Source organism: Cetorhinus maximus, chromosome 1 (genome assembly GCF_964194155.1).
Source record: "Cetorhinus maximus chromosome 1, sCetMax3.hap1.1, whole genome shotgun sequence".
Taxonomy (NCBI): domain Eukaryota; kingdom Metazoa; phylum Chordata; class Chondrichthyes; order Lamniformes; family Cetorhinidae; genus Cetorhinus; species Cetorhinus maximus.
The window spans coordinates 65,095,259-65,115,755 of NC_135879.1; the positions used below are offsets into that span (position 1 = coordinate 65,095,259).

General features: G+C 43.3%; 1 protein-coding gene across 4 annotated transcripts in view; it reads left to right on the plus strand.

Moving 5' to 3' along the window:
• The first annotated feature begins 1,376 nt into the window (after positions 1-1,376).
• Positions 1,377-20,497, plus strand: part of trim2a (tripartite motif containing 2a) — a 179,660-nt gene continuing 160,539 nt past the window's right edge. The window contains exon 1 of one of the 4 annotated variants that reach the window (XM_078541539.1): positions 1,377-1,520. The gene's annotated coding sequence lies outside the window, so the exon portion shown is untranslated. Of the gene's footprint in view, positions 1,521-3,113; positions 3,274-5,345; positions 5,969-6,656; positions 6,706-20,497 lie in introns of those variants that run through there. The other 3 variants (XM_078541557.1, XM_078541546.1, XM_078541575.1) reach the window with 3 other exon arrangements.

Here is a 20,497-nt window from a genome sequence, read left to right on the forward strand (position 1 = left end):
GAGAAGCGGTAGAGATGAGGAAGATACTCAAGTCTATTGTCTAATACTCAAGTAACTATTTCTAACTGATGGTGAAAGGATGTGAAAAGCTCTTAGTCGTGAGAAAGGCAAATGCATTTCATTTGCATTTGACCTTATACATCATTCAGGTCTGAGCAGATTTCAAGCCTGTCAATCCTACCTATGAGAGTTTGCACCATACCTCTTCAATCCTGGTGATTGCTTTCCATCTTATCAGGACTAAACCCTTAATAAAAAAAAAATCAACAACTTCATTGTAGAATAAGAAAATATGCTTTTCCTTCATGAATTTTTAATGGAAAGATGTTCATGTTTGCTGGAACTGAAACCTTAACTGTAGGGTTCCTGATGCTGTAGTATTGGCGGGTCAGGGAAGTTCCCTTCTGTTATTAGGCGTTTTCTCTTATTACAGAGATTTATAGCATACCTGACTTTGCTGGGAGTTAAACATGCTGCAATTACCATTATGATGAGGTTACAATACATCTTACTGGGTGATTGCAATGGGAATACTTAGGATGCCATTTTGCAACCTATCCAATCCTTTGATGCCAAACATACTTTTATGCAAGGTCAGTCATTCTTGAGAGAGAAATCATAGATCTAATTATATACTGTTTGTCTGATGTACATCCTCTGTGACTCTGATAGTTTTTTTTCTTCATCCTTCAACTGTAATGTTTAGAATTCAAATACAGAGGTAGCTACAGACAGATGTCATCCCTACTTTTTGTTAAATTAAGTAGGCACATTTCCCACATTATCCTTCTTTTAAGGAAAAGAAAATGCTCCTGTAGGTGGGAAGGCCTTTTTGTTAAACAGATACATGTGAAATTGCCATGGAAACAACCTAATGGAGAAGCAACTAGTTCCCATGGTTTCTATGGCAACGGCTCTGAAGAGACAGGTTCTTCAGCAGGAAATGAGGTGAATATTAATAAGTCATTTTTTTTAGCTATGTTATTGCTGCATTTTCTATGAATGGTTTTGTAAGCCCTCTTGCACATAAACAGCTGTGTTGGAGGACAGTCAGTTGCTAGGTCCTACTGGAAATGGGCCAAGTCAACCAACATTGCTAATGTAAGATATTAGTAATTGATCTTTATCAATATAAAAATAAACTGCAGATTTCTGCCTGACACCAGTTTGCATGTCACAATAATCATTCAATAGTTAAAGATATATTGGCGCACATTGAAGTGATTTGATTTCTCTCCACCAGGTAACCTTGCATCTTCTTTACGAATGCAGGTAATTTCATTTTCATTATCTCTGCCCCCTCCCTCTTTCATGAAGGATCATGACGTGGATAATAAAGCTGGCAGCTGCTCCTTGATACACATGGGGACCGAGCATATGGAAAACAGTAGATTTAAGGAAGCAGCTTTGTTGTGCTCTCGTGCTGAAAGCCAGATATACAACTCTCTCTCTTTCCTTTTTTCTTTTTTTAATAGCTTTTGCTGGAACAATGCACAACTTTCACTAGTACATTTCTACATGTAAGTACACTGGGCTATTTCATGCATTCAGACTGCAAATGTTTTTTTTTTGTAGAGGATCCTGTGCAGTTCAGTTTAGCCAGGCAGATATTTTGTGGTGAAATCATGGAAAAAAAGATTGGCAAATGAGCTGTGAGGGGGTTTATGTAGGATGTGGTAGATGGCTAGAATGTGTAGTATTATTTTAAAGTTGAAAACTAGACAGGAGGTGAATGGATTTTAAGTGTTTTTGAGAGTCTGGTGCACTCTTTAACGCCATTTAACAGTTAGTATTTCAACCATGCTGTCCTTCTTCACCGATCAGTAGGAGACTGCAGAGCACTGAAAGGGATAAAGCTGTCAGGTCTGACAAAGATTACTTAAAGTAGGAAGGAGTTAACAAAACAAAGGGGTGGGGTCAGCTAATATTAGAAAATATAAGATTTTATTTTGGAAAAAAAGAGCCCTGTCTTTCAGCCAGTGTGTGGCTTTAGTTTGGCTAGCACAGTACAACGATAAAGATGATTGGTAAGACGTGTTTTGAATAAGTGATCAGCAGCTTTCTGCTTTGCTCAGAGAAAGGGGTGCAGAGGAGGCTGCGGATACACAGAGGCTTGGTCCATGCTGTTTGGAGGATGGGGTTAGTAGGTGCTTCCATTTTCACTGCGTTACTTTTCATGACAAGAGACACCTTTCAGTCGCATTGAAATGCTGCTGCCCCTGTGTGTCACATAGGGTCAAATAGCCGTGAGCAAGAGTGCTCACATCAAAGCAAATCCAGATCATCATTTAAAATCTGTCACGACAGATGGGTGAGGTTTGTGCATTGCTGTATAATCCATACTGATAGCACACGGTTAGTGCTGATGCTCATTTCCTTCATGTTCATTGATGTTTGTTTCGAAATGTTGTCATGCGATACAATGGTAAGAGGCTTTACATAAAACTAAACAAATTATGTTTAATGCAATGATATTAGATGCTACAGCATCGCTTGTCTGAAATGTGAGATCTTTTTCTTCACTAAATGAGCTGGTGTATTCTTGTTGTACAGTTTTTGCATAGTAAAATATTTTTATTGTAAAATGCAGTTATTGAAACCGGTCAGCTTTTCTTCATAGTTTGTGAAAATTTTATCAATCTTAGAGAAAAGGGATGCGGAAGTTTAGCTTCAACCCTTTAACTATATAGATCATTTTTGCTCTGTCTCAAGTGTCGCCATACATATAATATATAGTCATACATTTTACTTTGTTAGCGTCCTAAACATTTTATTTAACTAATGTTGTCAGAGCGGAGATTATAAAATTTTAATGGTTGCTGTATTACAAAATTGATATTGCGTTATTGCAAATTGGTTAGCCCACTGCAGTTTCCATCTTTGTCGGGTATTTTTACAAGATTGTTGGGAGTTCCAAGAGTCCTGATTTTTTTTTCCCCTGATTATTTTTCCCCATTTGGTCTCTCCAAGCTCAGATTTCTTGTGGCTGAGTAAGGGTAGGTGGTCAACCTGCTTCCAAGCTTCCAATTGAATTGACCATTAGGAGACGTGTAAGAGGAGTCTACTGATGATGTCTCCTCGATATTTCCTCCCTCCTCACTGTGGCCTTTGCTCTGCACTTCCTGGGAGCAGCACTGTAGTGTGGAGAACCAAACCTGTGTCCGACCTTTCAAACCTGGAGCCTGCTATTCAATGCTGCTCTGCTATAACCTGTGTGAATGAAGAAACAAGGATTTCAGTGCGGAGCATTCTTAGGCTGATGGCGACACTCTGGTAACAGGATTGTTTTCTTTTATTCACCTTGCAGTTTTTTTTCTGTCCTTCCCTCAGTGTTGCTACCTGCAGCCATGTTTCTTCCTTCAAGTAGGAAGGAATAATAGATGGTCTGGTCTATGTGTGAACTACAATTTAAAACTACAAAATATTTTTCTGGTGGGGTTGCAAGAAGGTTGGTGAATCTGAATCAATAGGATTTTTTTCAGATTTGACTTAGTTTTATTAAAGTTTTTTTAAAAATGTGTACCTGCAAATAACCTCTTGATTATGCAATTTTTTCTAAGTTCCTGATGAATATGGACAAAGCTTAATACATGTATAGTTACACTGTGCTATTTGTTTCAGCACCAGTTCAGCCATACCAGAAGACGAAAATGAATACTTGGAAATGACTGGTACTGGTCCTAACTGGAGTTCTATTTTAAGGTATACAAGACCAGTTCGGACATTTCATGCATCAGACATTTCCAAGTTTTACTAGTTTTTCCTGACCTTTGGCTGGGCAATGCATACCCTGGCCGGGGACGCCTCTGGGCGTGTTGTCGATTAGACTGTTTGGTCAGTTGACAATGTCGGTGTTCATCCTGGGTAGCAATGATCCTATCAGTGTTTCCTTCTCCTTATTAAAGAGGGCCACCTCACTGCCACACAGGATTCTACCTAGTGGAAGCTAATCAGATTCATGGTTATGGTTTGGCTGCCTAATGGCATACTCACAATTTTAAAAAAAAGTCATTTATCTCGTTGAAGTGAAATTTTATGAAATGTGAAGGAAATGATAACAATTGAATGGCATGGATGATGCATAAGTTAGACCATGTCATTCCTCTTCTACCATCTGGCTTGGCTGTCACTAAACTACGGCAGCTGGGCTGAAAGCCTGCTCGCTCTCTGACGGTTCTTAAAGGTCACAAGTAAAATTAGGCAGTGAGATTAGGTAGCTTCAACTCAATTCCCAGTGCTTGAAAGGTCACACAGCACCAAACTGCTCATAATTCAGCCCTAATCAGAGACACTGTATGGATAAAGTGTTTCCAATGAGTGAAAAACCATGCAAGCAGAGCAGAGATATATGACTGCAATAAAAAATGCCCTGTGAGGATAATAAGGCAAGTTATTGGAATAATCTAAATGGAACTCTGTACTGCAGCCAACCTGTGTTTACCTGACCATTCAGGCAGTGCTAAGTAGGATCACTAATCTCACAGAGCAGGGAAACATTCATATTTCACAAACATTATGGGCTGGGTGTTAGCTCAGAGGCAGTGAGCAGGTGGGTCTATTGAGTTGGGGGGAGGAGTGGAAGAGATCATGGGGGGAAGTGGTGTTTGAGAGGAGTGGCGGGGGGGATCAGATGCTGATTGGCTGTAAGGTCTGATCGCGGGAGGCGTGAGTTTTCTGGTAGCTTGTTGGGTCCAGAGGAAACACTCCTGCTCCTCCTGGCCCACAAACAGTATTGGATTCAGCCCTCGTCGCCGCCTTTCACCTGCTGAATTTCCTGAGCTTTGGGAAAGCTGCCTGACGTGAGTTATGAATCTCTGTTAAATTGAAAGCAGGCAGCCTCAGCCTCCTGTGAGCGGATTAGTTGTCTGCCCCCATCCCGCCTTCAGGCTCGAAATGGGTTGGGCTCATGTTCAGATTTTTAACTTTTTAACCTTCCACTCAAATGAAACCTACCTGTTTTAGGGGTTAATGAGTACAAAAAAATCTGAATAAATTCATAAAATAAGGCAGAATAAAGATATTTATTTCTAAAACATTGGATCAAACCAAGGTTGCCAGTTGCACCTTTCTATTAACAATTACTTTGAAGCAAGGTCCCTATCTTCCTACAGCAGCACAGCCTTTCTATAGTTCGCCTTGCTGCTCCATCTGGCTTGAAAGGTGGTCTCTGCGGGTTTGTCAGTTTGGAGATATGCTGGTATAATTCCATGAAAGCCATTTGCACAGGCACGCACTGGGAAAGAGGGCAGCATTTCATTTCTTTGTGATGATATTAGTTCAGGTATGAGTTAATGATTTGCTATTGGATTCTGTGACACTGCCAAAAATATTGCTGCAGCCTATTTAGATCGAGCGGACCAAGGTCACTGTGTTGTTTTGCAGGGCTGTGTGAAACAGTAATTTTCTTTTCTCATATTACTTGCTGTCTGTTTAGACATAGGACTTAATCTCTGCATGCCCCATTACCTTTTGATTTTGTTGGTTTGAATTTGGGATAGTCAGCAACGTAAAAATGTGGGTCAAAAAATACACGTGTCAGAAGACATCTTTTTGAGTTGCGTTTGTAGTGTGATGGAGCCTATTTAAGAAGTACAAAGCTCAAATCCTTTTTTGGACTGGAAGGTCAACTCTCCACCTGGTGTACTAAACCATAGGCCAGAATTTTCTGCTTCCATCGGCAGCGGGTGTCTTGGTGAGCGTGAGCAGACAATATGGTGAGAAGGCCAAAAATCGGTTTTATGCCATCGTGAAACCAGTTTGCGATCATCCGCTCCACCCGTCCATGGCGGGCCGCGTTTCCCATCGCTGCACTTCAGGAACCTCATTTCAATACTTTAGCATCTTATTATAAGCCCCACTCGCCGGAATCATCCCCCCACGCTGGACCACCCGGATCACGCCGACATGTTTCGCAACTGTACCCAAGCGATGTGCACCTGGCGAGCTACACTTCACTCGGGACTTCGAGGTTTGTTTGCCTACCTTGCTTCGGGCAGGACTCACAGTCATCAGTGCCAGGCTTCATAGACAGCACCACATCACTTTTAGGGCGGGTTCACGGGCAGGTCTCTACCCACCAGACAAGCTGTAAGGCGGGGGTGGCTTTTCAATGGCTGCAAGGCTAGGGCTTGCTCGGGAAAGGAGGAGAAATCACCTCAGGCAAGGGAAGAGGCTGCAAGGCAAGAGCTGTACTGGAGAAGGGGAGTATCCCAGAGTGTGTGTGGGGATCTGTGCAAGTGGCCTCAAGATGGTGAGGGCTGAGGAGGCCAGATGGAGTTGTGAGGGTGTGTGTGAGAGAGTGAGTAGTGATGCCCCTTGAGCTGGCAGTGAGTGAGATGCTAGTGAATGTGTGATAGGCTCGAGTGTGTGAGTTTAGAGTGATGAGATGGTTGCCTTACCCTGACGGCACAGATGAGATCATTCATCCTCTTTCTGCACTGGATGATCAAGCTCTTCTGTGCAGCATTGGCACTGACCACCACTGCCACTGCCTCCAAGTGGGAGTGGTGAGGTTGCTGGACCTCCTGCAGCCAGAGTGGGGGTGGCAGACATCACGGCGGGCCTCTGAAAGACATTCCAGTGACGAGGCACTGAATTTTTCTTGGCTTTCAGGGCCATGTCTTCACTGGAGCAGTCCTGGGCTGCAAGCCTTGAGAACTGTGTAGGTGACTACAGTTTAGATATGGCACCTGGAGTGCGGAAATGGTGAGGTAATGGCGTGGCAGGTGATTCAGAGGCTGCCCGCCAGTGAGGCGGCGTATTTCCTGTGGTTGCATAATTAATGAGGCAGGAAGGGGATGATATGGCGCCATTGCGGGCGGCAAGTCAAAGGTCTTTTTTCACACCCGCTACCGCACTTACTGCAATTCTAGAATGATTTACCCATAGACACCAGGAAGGTTCCAGACTTGATTTCCTGAATATGTTGAACTAACTAACATCAGAGATAAGGATGGGAATGTTATCATTGGCATCCACAGCTCTGAGCTAGAGAAGGAAAATAATGATTAACTATCCAGTGTTAGCAAAGTGCATATTAGGTGAGGACAGGATTGAACCCAATTGATATGTTCTTTATGATTGAATAGCCACTCATCTTCTGTTATATTTGATGGTTGACCATATTCGAGATCCAAAAAGACTGTGACACCCATGGAACCATGCCTCAGTGAAGAGTTCAATTACTTCAGCAGAGAAGGAAGTGGAAAAATTGGCATAAAAATTGTAATATTTGAAGGTGTAAAAAGAAACTACAGTGCAAATGCAACAGATTGAAGAAGACATGGGGGTGGAAGTAGATAGTTTGGTGAAGGAAAGTTTCAGATGCTAATTGGATGTGAGATTAGACTCAGGGGGTTGGAATTTAGTGTGATTTTGGTCTTTAAACACGTGTTCAAAGATTAATCCTCAGAATCAAAGGCCTATTAGTTTAGCAGCAACAGCAAAAAACAGAAACACACCTCGAAAATGCTTTACAAGCAGGAGGGAAAATAGACACCGAGTAGATGGGAAAAAGGAAATGGGGAAATAGTTTGCACTGAGCTCAGAGACACAATCAATGAGGGTTTTGAGGTTTTTGCAAGCAGAGAAAAAGAGGTAACTGGACAGAGAAAGCCAAGGAGGGAGATCCAAAGGATAGGGGTGTAGTGGCTGGAGCAAGGATCATTGATGGTACAACAGAATGAATGGTGATCAAGGAGTTGCCCAGAATCAGACGATGTACAGTGGGAGGAGCAGGCAAAGGTAGGGTGGACTGAGCTGTAATGGATACTAAAGAGTTGGTGACTGATGCATTCCTAGCCCATGGCACTCTGACAGGAGGGTGTGACTGGAGTACGTGTCCATGCAGGCAAAGCCATGGGTTGCAGTATTCTGAATACAAAGGAGGCCAGCTATAAAAGAATTGGCAAAGTTGAGCTTTAAGATAACATTGAGTTGATCAGAGTTTCAGCAGCAGTTAGAAGTAGTATTAGAGGTCGACAATATGCCTGGGGTTGGAGGGAAGCAACTTTGGTAATGCAGTGATTTGGGGGGAGGGAGCTAAACTTGGGGTCAGATTTGACATCTCCAGACTCAGTCTGAGGTGACATTTGGAAGACCAGAGACACACAGGATAGAGAGGGGGCTTTAACTGGGAGGGAACTTCAAGGAGGCAGAGGACAGAGTGACTGTCAAACCCAGCCAACATCACCAATTTGAGGCCCAAATTATTTTAACTTCCCACCCTCATTTGCATGAAACTGGCCATCTGACCGCCCAAGGCAGGTGGAGAGGCAAGTGGCTAGCTTCAAGTCAGTCAAAATCACGAGTCTGGGAGTTTTCCCATTGGTACCAGGGTAAATCACAAGGAGGTGGATCAGGACCGTTTCAGGGGTAGAGGTGGGAGATAACCTGAGGCTCCTGTAGTCCAGACATAGAAGCAGTACTACTCGACCTGGCCCTATTAAGGAAAGATTCTGACTTAGCTTGAAGTGCTTCTTCTTCCTCCATGCCGGGTTTTACTGAGCAGGACACCTATGGTAGGCACTCCCTTCAAAAGTCTATTAAAACGCTATTGGGGACCCGATAAAACCCTGATTTCCCTTTATTAATGGGGCTTTCACCAGAAACACTTGGGCTTCCCGAGCACCTAAACAAAAAGCCCAGTTAAGAAGGTAGCATATGGAAATTGTGTGGTAACAGGGTGTTAAGTCTTTGCACAGATGTTCGAATTGTGCAGCCAGGTAAGGTGGGTTATAATGTCCCTCGACAGTTACAATTTAGCTGGAGAAAGTTTTGGATTAGTCTGGGTTTAATGTCAGACAGATAAATAAAGAATGCTAGAATGAATAGAGAGGCAGAGAACTAAAACTGAGTATTATCACCTTACATGTAGAAATGGAACCCGTGCTTTCAGATGATATTGTTGAGGGATAGCGATTTTACTGGGAAAAATAGCAGTGTCTTTTATAAAGGAAATAATTTAGGAATGTAAGGTAAATTTTTTTATTTTTTATTCATTCACATGATGTGGGCTTCGCTGGCTGGGCCAGCATTTGTTGCCCATCCCTAGTTGCTCTTGAGAAGGTGGTGATGAGCTGCCTTCTTGAACCACTGCAATCCATGTGGTGTAGGTACACCCACAGTGCTGTTAGGGAGGGAGTTTTAGAATTTTGACCCAGCGACAGTGAAGGAATGGCGATATATTTCCAAGTCAGGATGGTGAGTGACTTGGAGGGGAACTTCCAGGTGGTAGTGTTCCCATGTATCTGCTGCCCTTGTCCTTCTAGATGGTAGTGGTCGTGGGTTTGGAAGGTACTGTGGTGAATTCCTTCAGTGCATCTTGTAGATGGTACACACTGCCGCTACTGTGTGCTGGTGATGGAGGGAGTGAATGTTTCTGGGTATGGTGCCAACCATACTTTGTCTGCTTTGTCCTGGACAGTGTTAAGCTGCTTGAGTGTTGTGGGAGCTGCACTCATCCAGGCAAGTGGGGAGTATTCAGCACGCTCCTGACTTGTGCCTTGTAGATGGTGGACAGGCTTAGGGGAGTCAGGAGATGAGTTGCTCATTGCACGATTCCCAGCCTCTGACCTGCTCTTGTAGCCACAGTATTTATATGGCTAGCCCTGTTCAGTTTCTGGTCAATGGTAACCCCCAGGATGTTGATAGTGGGGGATTCAGTGATGGTAATGCCATTGAACATCAAGGGACGATGGTTAGACTCTCTCTTGTTGGAGATGGCCATTGCCTGACACTTGTGTGTCGCGAATGTTACTTGCTGCTTGTCAGTCCAAGCTTGGATATTGTCCAGGTCTTGCTGCACTTGAACATGGACTGCTTCAGTATCTGAGGAGTCGCAAAAGGTGCTGAACATTTTGCAACCATCAGCGAACATCCCCACTTCTGACCTTATGATGGAAGGAATGTCATTGATGAAGCAGCTGAAGATGGTTGTGCCTAGGACACTACCCTGAGGAACTCCTGCAGTGATGTCCTGGAGCTGAGATGATGGACCTCCAACAACCACAGTCATCTTCCTTTGTGCTAGGTATGACTCCAACCAGCGGACAGTTTTCCCCCAATTCCTATTGACTCCAGTTTTATTAGGGCTCCTTGATGCCACACTCAGTTAAATGTTGCTTTGATGCCAAGGACAGTCACTCTCACCTCACCTCGGGAGTTCAGCTCTTTTGTCCATGTTTGAACCAAGGCTGCAATGAGGTCAGGAGCTGAGTGGCCCTGGCGGAACCCAAACTGGGCGTCAGTGAGCAGGTTATTGCTAAGCAAGTGCCGCTTGATAGCACTGTTGATGACCTCTTCCAATGCTTTACTGATAATCGAGAGTAGACTGATGGGGCGGTAATTGGCCCTGTTGGATTTGTCCTGCTTTTTGTGTACAGGACATACCTGGGCAATTTTCCACACAGCCTGGTAGATGCCAGTGTTGTAGCTGTACTGGAACAGCTTGGCTAGGGGCGCGGCAAGTTCTGGTGCACAAGTCTTCAGTATTATTGCTGGAATATTGTCAGGCCCCATAGCCTTTGTGGTATCCAGTACCTTCAGCCGTTTCTTGATATCACGTGGAATGAATCGAATTGGCTGAAGACTGGCACCTGTGATGCTGGGCACCTCCAGAGGAGGCTGAGATGGATCATCCACTCAGTACTTCTGGGTGAAGATGGTTGTGAATCCTTCAGCCTTCTCTTTTGTACTGATGTGCTGGGCTCCTCCATCATTGAAGATGGGGATATTTGTGGAGCCTCCTCCTCCAGTGAGTTGTTTGATTGTCCACCACCATTCACAACTGGGTGACAGGAGTGCAGAGCTTAGATCTGATCTGTTGATTGTGGGATCGCTTAGCTCTGTCTAACACTTGCTGCTCATGCCGTTTGGCACACAAGTAGTCCTGTGTTATAGCTTCACCAGGTTGATACCTCATTTTTAGGTATGCCTGGTGCTGCTCCTGGCATGTCCTCCTGCACTCTTCATTGAACCAGAGTTGATCCCTGGCTTGATGGTAATGGTAGAGTAGGGTATATGCCGGGCCATGAGGTTACAGATTGTGCTCGAGTACAATTCTGCTGATGGCCCACAGCACCTCATGTGTGAGTTGCTAGATCTGTTCGAAATCTATCCCATTTGGCACGGTGGTAGTGCCACACAACATAATAGAGGGTATCCTCAATGTGAAGGCGGGATTTTGTCTCCACAACAACTGTGCGGTGGTCACTCCTACTGATACTGTCATGGACAGATACATCTGCGTCAGGCAGGTTGGTGAGGATGAGATCAAGTATGTTTTTCCCTCTTGTTGGTTCCCTCACCACCTGCCACAGACCCAGTCTAGCAGCTCTGTCACATAGGATTCCGTCAGCTCGGTCAGTAGTGGTGCTACTGAGGCAGTTTTGGTGATGTACATTGAAGTTCCCCACCCAGAGTACATTTTGCACTCTTGCCACCCTCAGTGCTTCCTCCAAGTGGTGTTCAACATGGAGGAGTGCTGATTCATCAACTGAGGGAGGGCAGTGCGTGGTAATCAGCAGGAGGGTTCCTTGACCATGTTTGGCCTAATGCCATGAGACTTCATGGGGTCCAGAGTTGATGTTGAGGGCTCCCAGGGCAACTCCCTGCCGACTGTATACCACTGTGCCGCCACCTCTGCTGGGCCTGTCCTGCCAGTAGGAAAAACTATGGGCAAAATGCTCATGTAAATTGGTATTTATGACAAGTAGGTTATAGGTACAAATTTATCAGAGTTGACACTTAAGTATAGTACATACAATTTAGAAAAGATGTGGTAAATTCCTCAACAGGGGACTTGTGATAAAATTGAATTTAAGGAAATTTCAATTACTTAAAAAAAGGCAAAGCAGAGTTTATATTGTTCAATAAAATTGTCATAGATTAAAATTTTATGACCAGTTTTTCATAGAAATTATGTGAAAATTGTTTTTGTTAATGCTGAAGGCTTAAAGCAAAGTGCATTATTTCAATTTCTTTTCAAAAAGACACTTATAGAAAATGTTGTTAATTACTAACAAAATTGTTCTCTCCAAAGACTCTAAACAATGATTTAATATTTAATTTATTTCAAAAAAGCAAAAGAATATTTCACACCCATTTTGTTGGAAAATTTTTGAGCATGCCTGACCAGAGGAAGATACAAATAGAGAATCCAGCACAGACAGCAAGTTAGGTTTTTGAAACAGAATTATGTGAGGCAATCAGGCAATAGGATGTAAGAAGGTTGCAGTGTTGGAGAGAATAGTCGTAAATAATTTTGGCTCAGTTAAGCCTGACCTGTGACCGTGAGGAAGCATTAGCATTTTTATTATTTTGCATCATTACACCAAGAAAAGTTTTACCGATTGAACTATGTGACTCTAACCCTAGCACTTTGTGTGTTGACTCACTGTGAAGTGAAGCAATTTAGTAATCTGTGTTATGCCCTGGCTCACCAAGTATATGCTCAAACTGCCTTAGGGGTGAAGAAGTACAAGTATGAAAGGCATGATTACCTGATTCGGGTCACAATGTGGGGAGAGGGGTGGGAATAACCTTACAAGCAGATATGGGTATGTATTATCAACTCTCGTAACAATAAGATGCTCAGTGTGCTAACAGGAGTGACTGACACCGCTGAAAAATATCTATGGCCGAAATGAGTTTGTAAGAAAACTGTCTGGCAATTGCCAAGACAATTAACACTTGTGAAGATAAATTCAAATAGGTGAACTGACAAACTATAAATATTAGCATGAACACACTTGGCATATTGGGGATGTTTCCAGTGGACAGGATATATGGCAGGGTAGGACAAGATCGATTTTAATTAGAATACTCTTGGATAGCATTAAGAATCAACCACATAGTGTGGATTGGAGTCACCTATAGGCCAGACCAGGTAGGTGTGGGATCTTCCCTTTCCTAAAGGGCAAGTGAACTAGTTAGGTTTTTACAACAATCAGTTTTTAATGATCATTTTCTGGTACAGCACTCAAATTATCAGATTTTTATTATATCTACATTTACAACTTGCTATGCTGGGATTTGAACTCCTAATATAAGGAAAGTGTAGGCCATTCAACCTCTCAAACCTGTTCAGAGAATAGCCGCTCTGATCTGTTATCTGCCTCTCCTCTGTATCACATGATGCCCTTACCTATTAAAAATCTTATCAATCTCAGTTTTGAAAATTTCAATTGACCCAGCATTCACAGCTTTTAGGGGGAGTAAGTCTCACATTTCCACCACATTTTATTTGAAAAGTTCCTCCTGATTTCACTCCTAAAGGGCCTAGCTATAAATTTAAGATTATGCCCTCTTGATCCAGGTTCCACATCTAACCAATTAAGTTCCCTAATCAATTAAAGTACCTTGAGTAGATCACCCCTCAGCCCTCTAAGTTCAAGGGAAAACAAGCCAGGTGTATGTAACCTGTCCACATAGCCCTTTAAACCCTGGTATATCTTGTGAATCACTGTTTTCATGCTAATATAGATTGCTAGCCCAGTACCAAAGCCATACACCACATTTTATAATCAGTAAATATTATCATCCTTCTGGTATTACCTTTCTTCTTTCTACAGCCGCCTTGATCTGTATGGACAGCCTGGGAGGAGTGGCTGGGTGGAGAGAGGGTGCTATGTTTGTGAAAGAAAGTTCCATTTCCAAAGGCAGTTCAAGAATTTTGACTGGAATCTCTTAATAAATGTTGAGGAAGGTTGGGGTGCTACCTGACGTTTAATAAATGATCTTTAATTTTCTGCTAAGCCAATGATCTCTTGGTTTACAGCTAATTTTTAAATTTAAGAGCCTCCCCAACAAGCCAAACCAGGGCCAAAAGATAGGCCAGGAATTTTAGGATGGCGGGGTTTCCCTTCCTGCCATCTGAAGAGTGTTCCCCGCCGACACCATCTGCTCCACAGCGGTTTCACACTCTAAAGGGCATTAATTGGCCCATTAATTGGCTGGAGGCGGGACTTCCGCCCCTCACTCGGGAGGAAGTCCCACCTTAGAGGGCTGCTGGTCAATTTGATTGGCCAGCAGCTCTCTAGTCCGTGAAGTGCCAGAAGCTACAGTGGACAGGACTGGAACTGCAATCAGTCCGCAGAGCCTCAGTCCCGGGATTCCAGGATGAGGTATGTTTTGGGGGTCTGAGGGCAGGGAGGATAGGGGAGGCCTGGAGAGGTGGGCAGAGGGGATTTGGGGTGTTGGTGGAGAAGCTGGGCGGGAAGGGAGGTCCTGTAGTTACTGGACCTTAAGGGGACTGCTGTTAGAGGCACCCCCACCCACCTTCCCGCCAAAGGCCTGAACCCGATTTTTTTTAAAAACAAAAAACTGCGGGATGCTGGAAATCCAAAACAAAAACAGAAATACCTGGAAAAACTCAGCAGGTCTGGCAGCATCGGCGGAGAAGAACAAAGTTGACATTTCGAGTCCTCATGACCCTTCAACAGAACTAAGTAAAAATAGGAGAGGGGTGAAATATAAGCTGGTTTAAGGAGCATTTTTTTTCTGGCTTCCCCCAAACCTGGAACTCCTCCCACCAGCCTGAAAACTAAGGATGGTCAGGAAATGGCCCTTTGGTGGTCAATAATTGGCCACTTAAGGACCTCAGTTGGTGTAAGGGCAAGGCCTCGCCCACCCCAACGTAAAATTGCAGTGAGGTTGGGGCGGCGGGAACCCAGCAGGAAGCCCATTCGAGAAATTTTAGTCTCATCCCCCACCTACAAACCCACCGGCAGAGGAGTGTAAAACTCTGCTCATAATTATTCATTTTAAATAATAGACTAGTGGAAATGGCATCTTTGAGGAAAGATGAAAGTAAACTGCTTTTCTCATTTCTTAGAAATTGTTCAAAACCATTCCGCTGTTCCTATGGGATACTTTGGGGAGACTTACACTGAAGAATGCAATTAATTCCACCAATGTAGAATTGCACTCTAAGCTGCATGAAGCACTGCGTCCAATAATATCCACAAATCAACAGTGCTGTTTCCTTTTCTCAGATGCACTTTTTTGAATCTTCTTTTTTAAAGAGGGCAAAATATTTAAGGGGGGAATAAACAACACATTATAAACAACATATATTATTGAGTTTTCTCTGACAAGGTACATGATTAATTTACACTGCATTGAAAGTGTTTAAAAAATAGATGAGGTGTTCTCAGCATTGATTTTTCAAGAAAGCTAATTGAGGATTTTCTCATACTTCTGTTAGTTAAAATGAATTCAATTTTTCGGCTAATTAAAGATCTTTAATTGCAAATGAATAAGACTGTATTTGTGTGTTATGACTTGCGATTTTTCTTCCCTTAGTCTGCTTGTCGTAAAGGCATTGACTTATGTCAGGGTACAGCTCCATGGGCAATGGTAGAAAACACATTCACTCACACACACAGAATTACAGACACAGAAAGAGGCCATTTGGCCCATTGCATCTGCTACAGCTTCATAGGCAATGGTAGAAAGTACATTCACTCACATACATGGGAAAGAATTTAATGCCCTCCCTGAGGTGGATTTGGAGGTGGGGAGAACATTTAATCGGGGGGTGGGGACTCTGCTGCTTTTTGCCTCTGCCCCAATTAATTCTGAGGTGGGAAGGCTCGTGGACAGCTGGCAGCTTTCAGGGGCGGGACTTCGAGCCCCTGGATACTTGGTCCCAGTGATGACCTGCCGCTGGCCACTTCAGTGCCTTATTGGTACTTAATAGGCTGGGCCTTCTCCAAAGGAGGCAATGCGGGGCTCTCGCTGGCTCTGCAGCCAGCAGGCGAGACCCCTATCAGCTGGATTAAATACTGCCCATAGAATCCTAGAATGATATAGCACAGAAGGAGAGCATTTGACTCACTGCATCTGTACTGGCTCTTTGGAAGAGTTATTCAATTAGTTCCATTCCCTCTTGAAAGTTACTTTGAATCTGCGTCCACCACCCTTCCAAGCAATGCTTTCCAGTTCACAACTCTACATTTAAAAAAATCTCCATATCACCTCTAGTTCTTTTCCTTATCACCTATCATCCAGTGTCCTCTGGTTACCAACTCTTTTGCCACTGAAAACAGTTTCTCTTTATTCACTTCTGAGGATCATCGGAGGCGATTAAACAGCACTGTTGATTTGTGTGTACAGTATTACCAAAACCATTCATAATATTCAACATCTCTATTATAAATTCTCCTCTTCCTCGTCCCTGGTAAATCTCTTCTGCCCCCTCAATAAGACTTTAAATTCCTTTGTAAGGTGTGATGCCCAGAATTGAACACATACTGTAGCTGTGGCCTAACCAGTGTTTTATAAAGCTTGTGCATAACTTCCTTGCCTTTGCACAGCCTCTATTTTGAAAGCCAAGGATCCCATATGCTTTTTTTAGCAGCCATCTCACCTTGTCTTGCCACCTTCAAAGATTTATGTGCAGACACCACCCAGGTGTCTCTGCTCCTGCACCCCCACCTCCCCCACCCCTTAAAATGGTAATATTTAGTTAATATTGCCTTTCTTTGTTCTTCTTCCCAAAATGAATCACTTCACACTTCTTGACATTAAATTTCATCTGCCACATGCCTGCTTATTTCACCAATCTTTTTATGACCTCCTGAAGCCTTTCACTATCCTCCTCACTGTTTACTGTCATCGGTAACTTTGCAGTTCTGCCATGCTACCCAATTTCCTACCAACTGTGAGGGAATACCACTGTACACTTCCCTCCAGTCTGAAAAACAACCATTTGTCACTACACTCTGCTTTGTGTTCCTTAGCCCATTTTGTATGCACACTATCAAGGTGCCTTTAATCCCATGGGCTTTAATTTTGATTAAACTTGGAGAATTTAAGAACTCTTTCCAATTCTGCCCTAACCCTGCACTGTATATTTCTGGGTAACTGTGCTCACTGAGTAAAATTTCAATGATTACAGTAATTCGGAGGTCGGGGGTTGGAAGGGAAGAGTGTCTTGAAATTGAAAGGAGGGTTAGAAGGAGAGAATATGGGAGAAATTGGGCTCTGTAGCACTCATTTTAAGATTCTATGCAACCTTCAAACACTTGAAAATTACGTCGACAATGCATACGCATACTTCCAAAATGAACTGCGCCAGAAGCCATCTTAGTAAAGGTGTTTGCGCAAATGCACCGACTGACTGCCAGTAGCAAGCAGCTCAGGCAGGTTATGACATCAGCTGACTTAATGCCATGACCAGCTTACTAAACTCACACAGCTGAACACGAATTTAACTGCTTGAAGGAGCCCCACTAATCTCTCCAACCCTCCAGAACACTATTTAAAGGGATCATAAACTACTTACAAGCTGGATTTTCTTCTGGCTGCTGGTACAATTCTGAAGCTTTCCTATACTTGCCCAAAGGTTGAATCCTCTACAGCGAGCGGTTTGGCCCTTGCTGAGTTACTTTTTTGTTCATTTAAAAGCTTGTGCTGAAACCAGTTGCTTCAGAAATGGCTCACTTGATAGGACTTCCTCTGGGAATTGAGCATGATTGGGAGCATGAAGAGAGGCCATGCAGGGCAGGACAAGCTGCTAGAAGAAGGAAGAGGAGAAGGTGGAGAAGGGCTCTCAGCTGGAGGCCATATCTACTGAGGGTCCTAAGGAAGCAATTCTCCCACTTCAATGAGGATATCACATGAGATGTCTTTGCTGCACAAAAGAGGTTGTGACTGTAATTTGCCAAGTGCTGTAGCCACAACTGCAACCTTAAAGTAAGGCAAGTACCCCATTCCCCATGGCCCTTTACTTTTTATATCTCTGAGTCCTTCTAGGTTGCTACTGAGATATAAGTACACTGTATGGTGGGCTTGGAATTGGAGGAGGGGAGAATTAGAGGGAAATGTGACTTCTTACACTGGGGTCAGAGGGAGGAATATCTCCCTGCAATGAGGCTGGGGTAGGGGGGGGGGGGGAATTAGAGGGGAGAGTGTCTCCTCACACTGAGGGTGTGGGGGTTAGTGGGGAAAGGTTCTCCTCACACAGAGGAAGTGGAGTGATTAGTGGGGAAAGTACTTCCTCACACTAGGTTGGGGGAGTTGGGGTGAAGGGGGAAAGTGTCTACACATACTGGGGGTTTGGGAGTTAGACAGGAGAGCGTGCTCTCACACAAAGATGGGGAGAGTGTACCTGTGAACTGGAGGCTAGAGGTATTTGATGCCCCTATGAGAAGGGATGAACCCTCTGGGAGGGAAGGAGACTTTTGGAGCTTTTGAGGAAATGATAGTTTGCTCATTATGGGGAATATTCATAAACTCAAATTTTGCTTATCTTTCCTGTTTTTGAGGATTATCAATTAAGAAATTAAAGCAGTGTTTGCACTAACCCTGAATGCACCATTTCTAATGTAAAATTTAAGCACTTGACTGGAGAACATATCTCTGAATCCTCCCTAGGATGGTGCCTGGCAGTGGTGCAGGAAGAGGGCAGTATTTAAAAGCTGTGGGGACAATTCAAAATGTGTTGGTTGTGCCACTGATGGTTTTTTTTAAAGTAACTATTATGCGAGTGAGAAAGGTCAATATCAAAGAATAAAACAATTCACCTTAATTTCATCTCTCCCACTCAGACAGACTGTACGCAAACAAGATCTTTCAATTGTCAAAGGACTTATTTGGTTTCCAGGTAATTGCTGCTTGAAACCATCGCTAATGCAGTTTTAAAAATGTCTGATTTTTTTCATTATAACAAGACTTGGTTACACAATTAATGTAAAAATTACAAAAGAGTGTCAAGGATAGATTCTGCTCATCGGGTGTTTAACACTGGCAATCACTCAGTTCACTTGTTCCAATGTTCCTCAGTGCTATTTTGTTATATATTCATGGCAAGCTCCAGGTGTTATTAGCACCCTCTATAGGTAGTTTGCCTCAAAGATAGAAACCCAATGCTGCTGCAGCTACTCAAATACTCAAGGTGGCCATTTTGTGTCTGTAACAACGTGGTTCAATGTAATGCTTGAGATTACAGCTTCATCGAGGTACGGAACTCACAAATTTAAAGGCTTGTCAGTTGAGGTATTTATTACTGCCTGTAATCTGGCAAACTACAATTCAGTTTTGTGGGCCTGAGCAGAGGGGGCCCATGATGATTCACAAGTCCGAGAGGAGATGGGCTTCTGGAGTGACGCCTCACCCTCTATCCCAACCCCTGCCAATTAAAGGGTGATTTCCGAAATCTGACATGTAGTTCATTTGAAGGTGTGCAGCCTGTCTCCACATTCTCTACTTCTTTCTTAAAGGGGAAACAACCAGCATCCAAAGACAATGATGTGTCACCTTCATCCCTCTGAGCATCTGCTGAAAATTATTAGTCTGGCACCTCAGAAACACTGCCATTGCAGGACAAGTGTTAAGCTATCATTGAAAAGGCACAAGTGTAGGCTTTACACAGTCAGAGGGCTGCCGGATTTCTTGCCAGTGAGATATGTTTGGCGCTGATGGCACATATGCAGAATAATGTGGGGCAAGGTGGAGGAATGCCTGTGTGAAGGATTAACATACCCATCTCCAAATGGTAGCCCTGAATGTTGTCCAGGAGAGCCTCATGTTAACCAGGGACTGAGATGAACTTGTTGCCAATCGGGGATATTATGGCAGGATTTATGCAATAACTTCATATTTGAGGTTTCTCTTATGAAGTGTGACTGTGGTTATTCCACTGTTCAGTTCAAACACTGCTGAGAGTGATCAAGTAGGTCCACAAGAAAGATTGAGTACCAGTGTGTAGGGGCTGGAAGTCATCTGTGGTAACCCTCCTGATCCTCTTCCCTCTTAATAAGGTCCAAATAAAACCCTATTGGTTCCCAAAGCCGAGACTGCAGTCATAAAATTAAAGTAATATCTGGTAAAAAAAATTTTAAAAACACTTCAAAGCAATTTAAAGTCCTTGCAGATTCTTTAAAATTTGTAGATTCTTTTAAAAACTTTGAGAAATTTTAAAGAAAGATTAAAAAGCCTTAAGGATATCTTACACAAAATTACAAAAAAAATTAAGAATAATTAAAGACAATTTTATATAATAGACATCAAAAAACATAATTAATGAGCCCCATGACCTTCAGTATGGCTGACCGCAGACAGACTCCAATGCACCAATCCCTGCGATGTTCTCTGCTGCTGGCAATGGCTGAGAGACCTGTGGCCCTGTATCAAACCCCATCCACCTGCTGTCATTTAGGTTCTCTGGGGCAAGGATACAGAAATCCTAGCTATCCACTCCCAACAGGGCTTGGGGGAAAAGGCATCTGGAAAGACTTTATGGTGGAGATCTGGTTCCATCTGATTTTCTTCTTACTTGGCCAAAAATGAATGACCAAATAGATGAAATCCAAATGTATATGGTCCTCTTGTGCAATCAGCTGATGGGTGGGACTAACCAAAGTATTAGTGGCTCGAGAGCATTTTAAAAAAAAACAGACACTGGAGATGAGATAGAGACAATTTTAATGTAAGATAGAGGCAGGAGGTGAGGAGAGGATATATAGACATATTCAACGAAGGAAAGAGTAAGAAT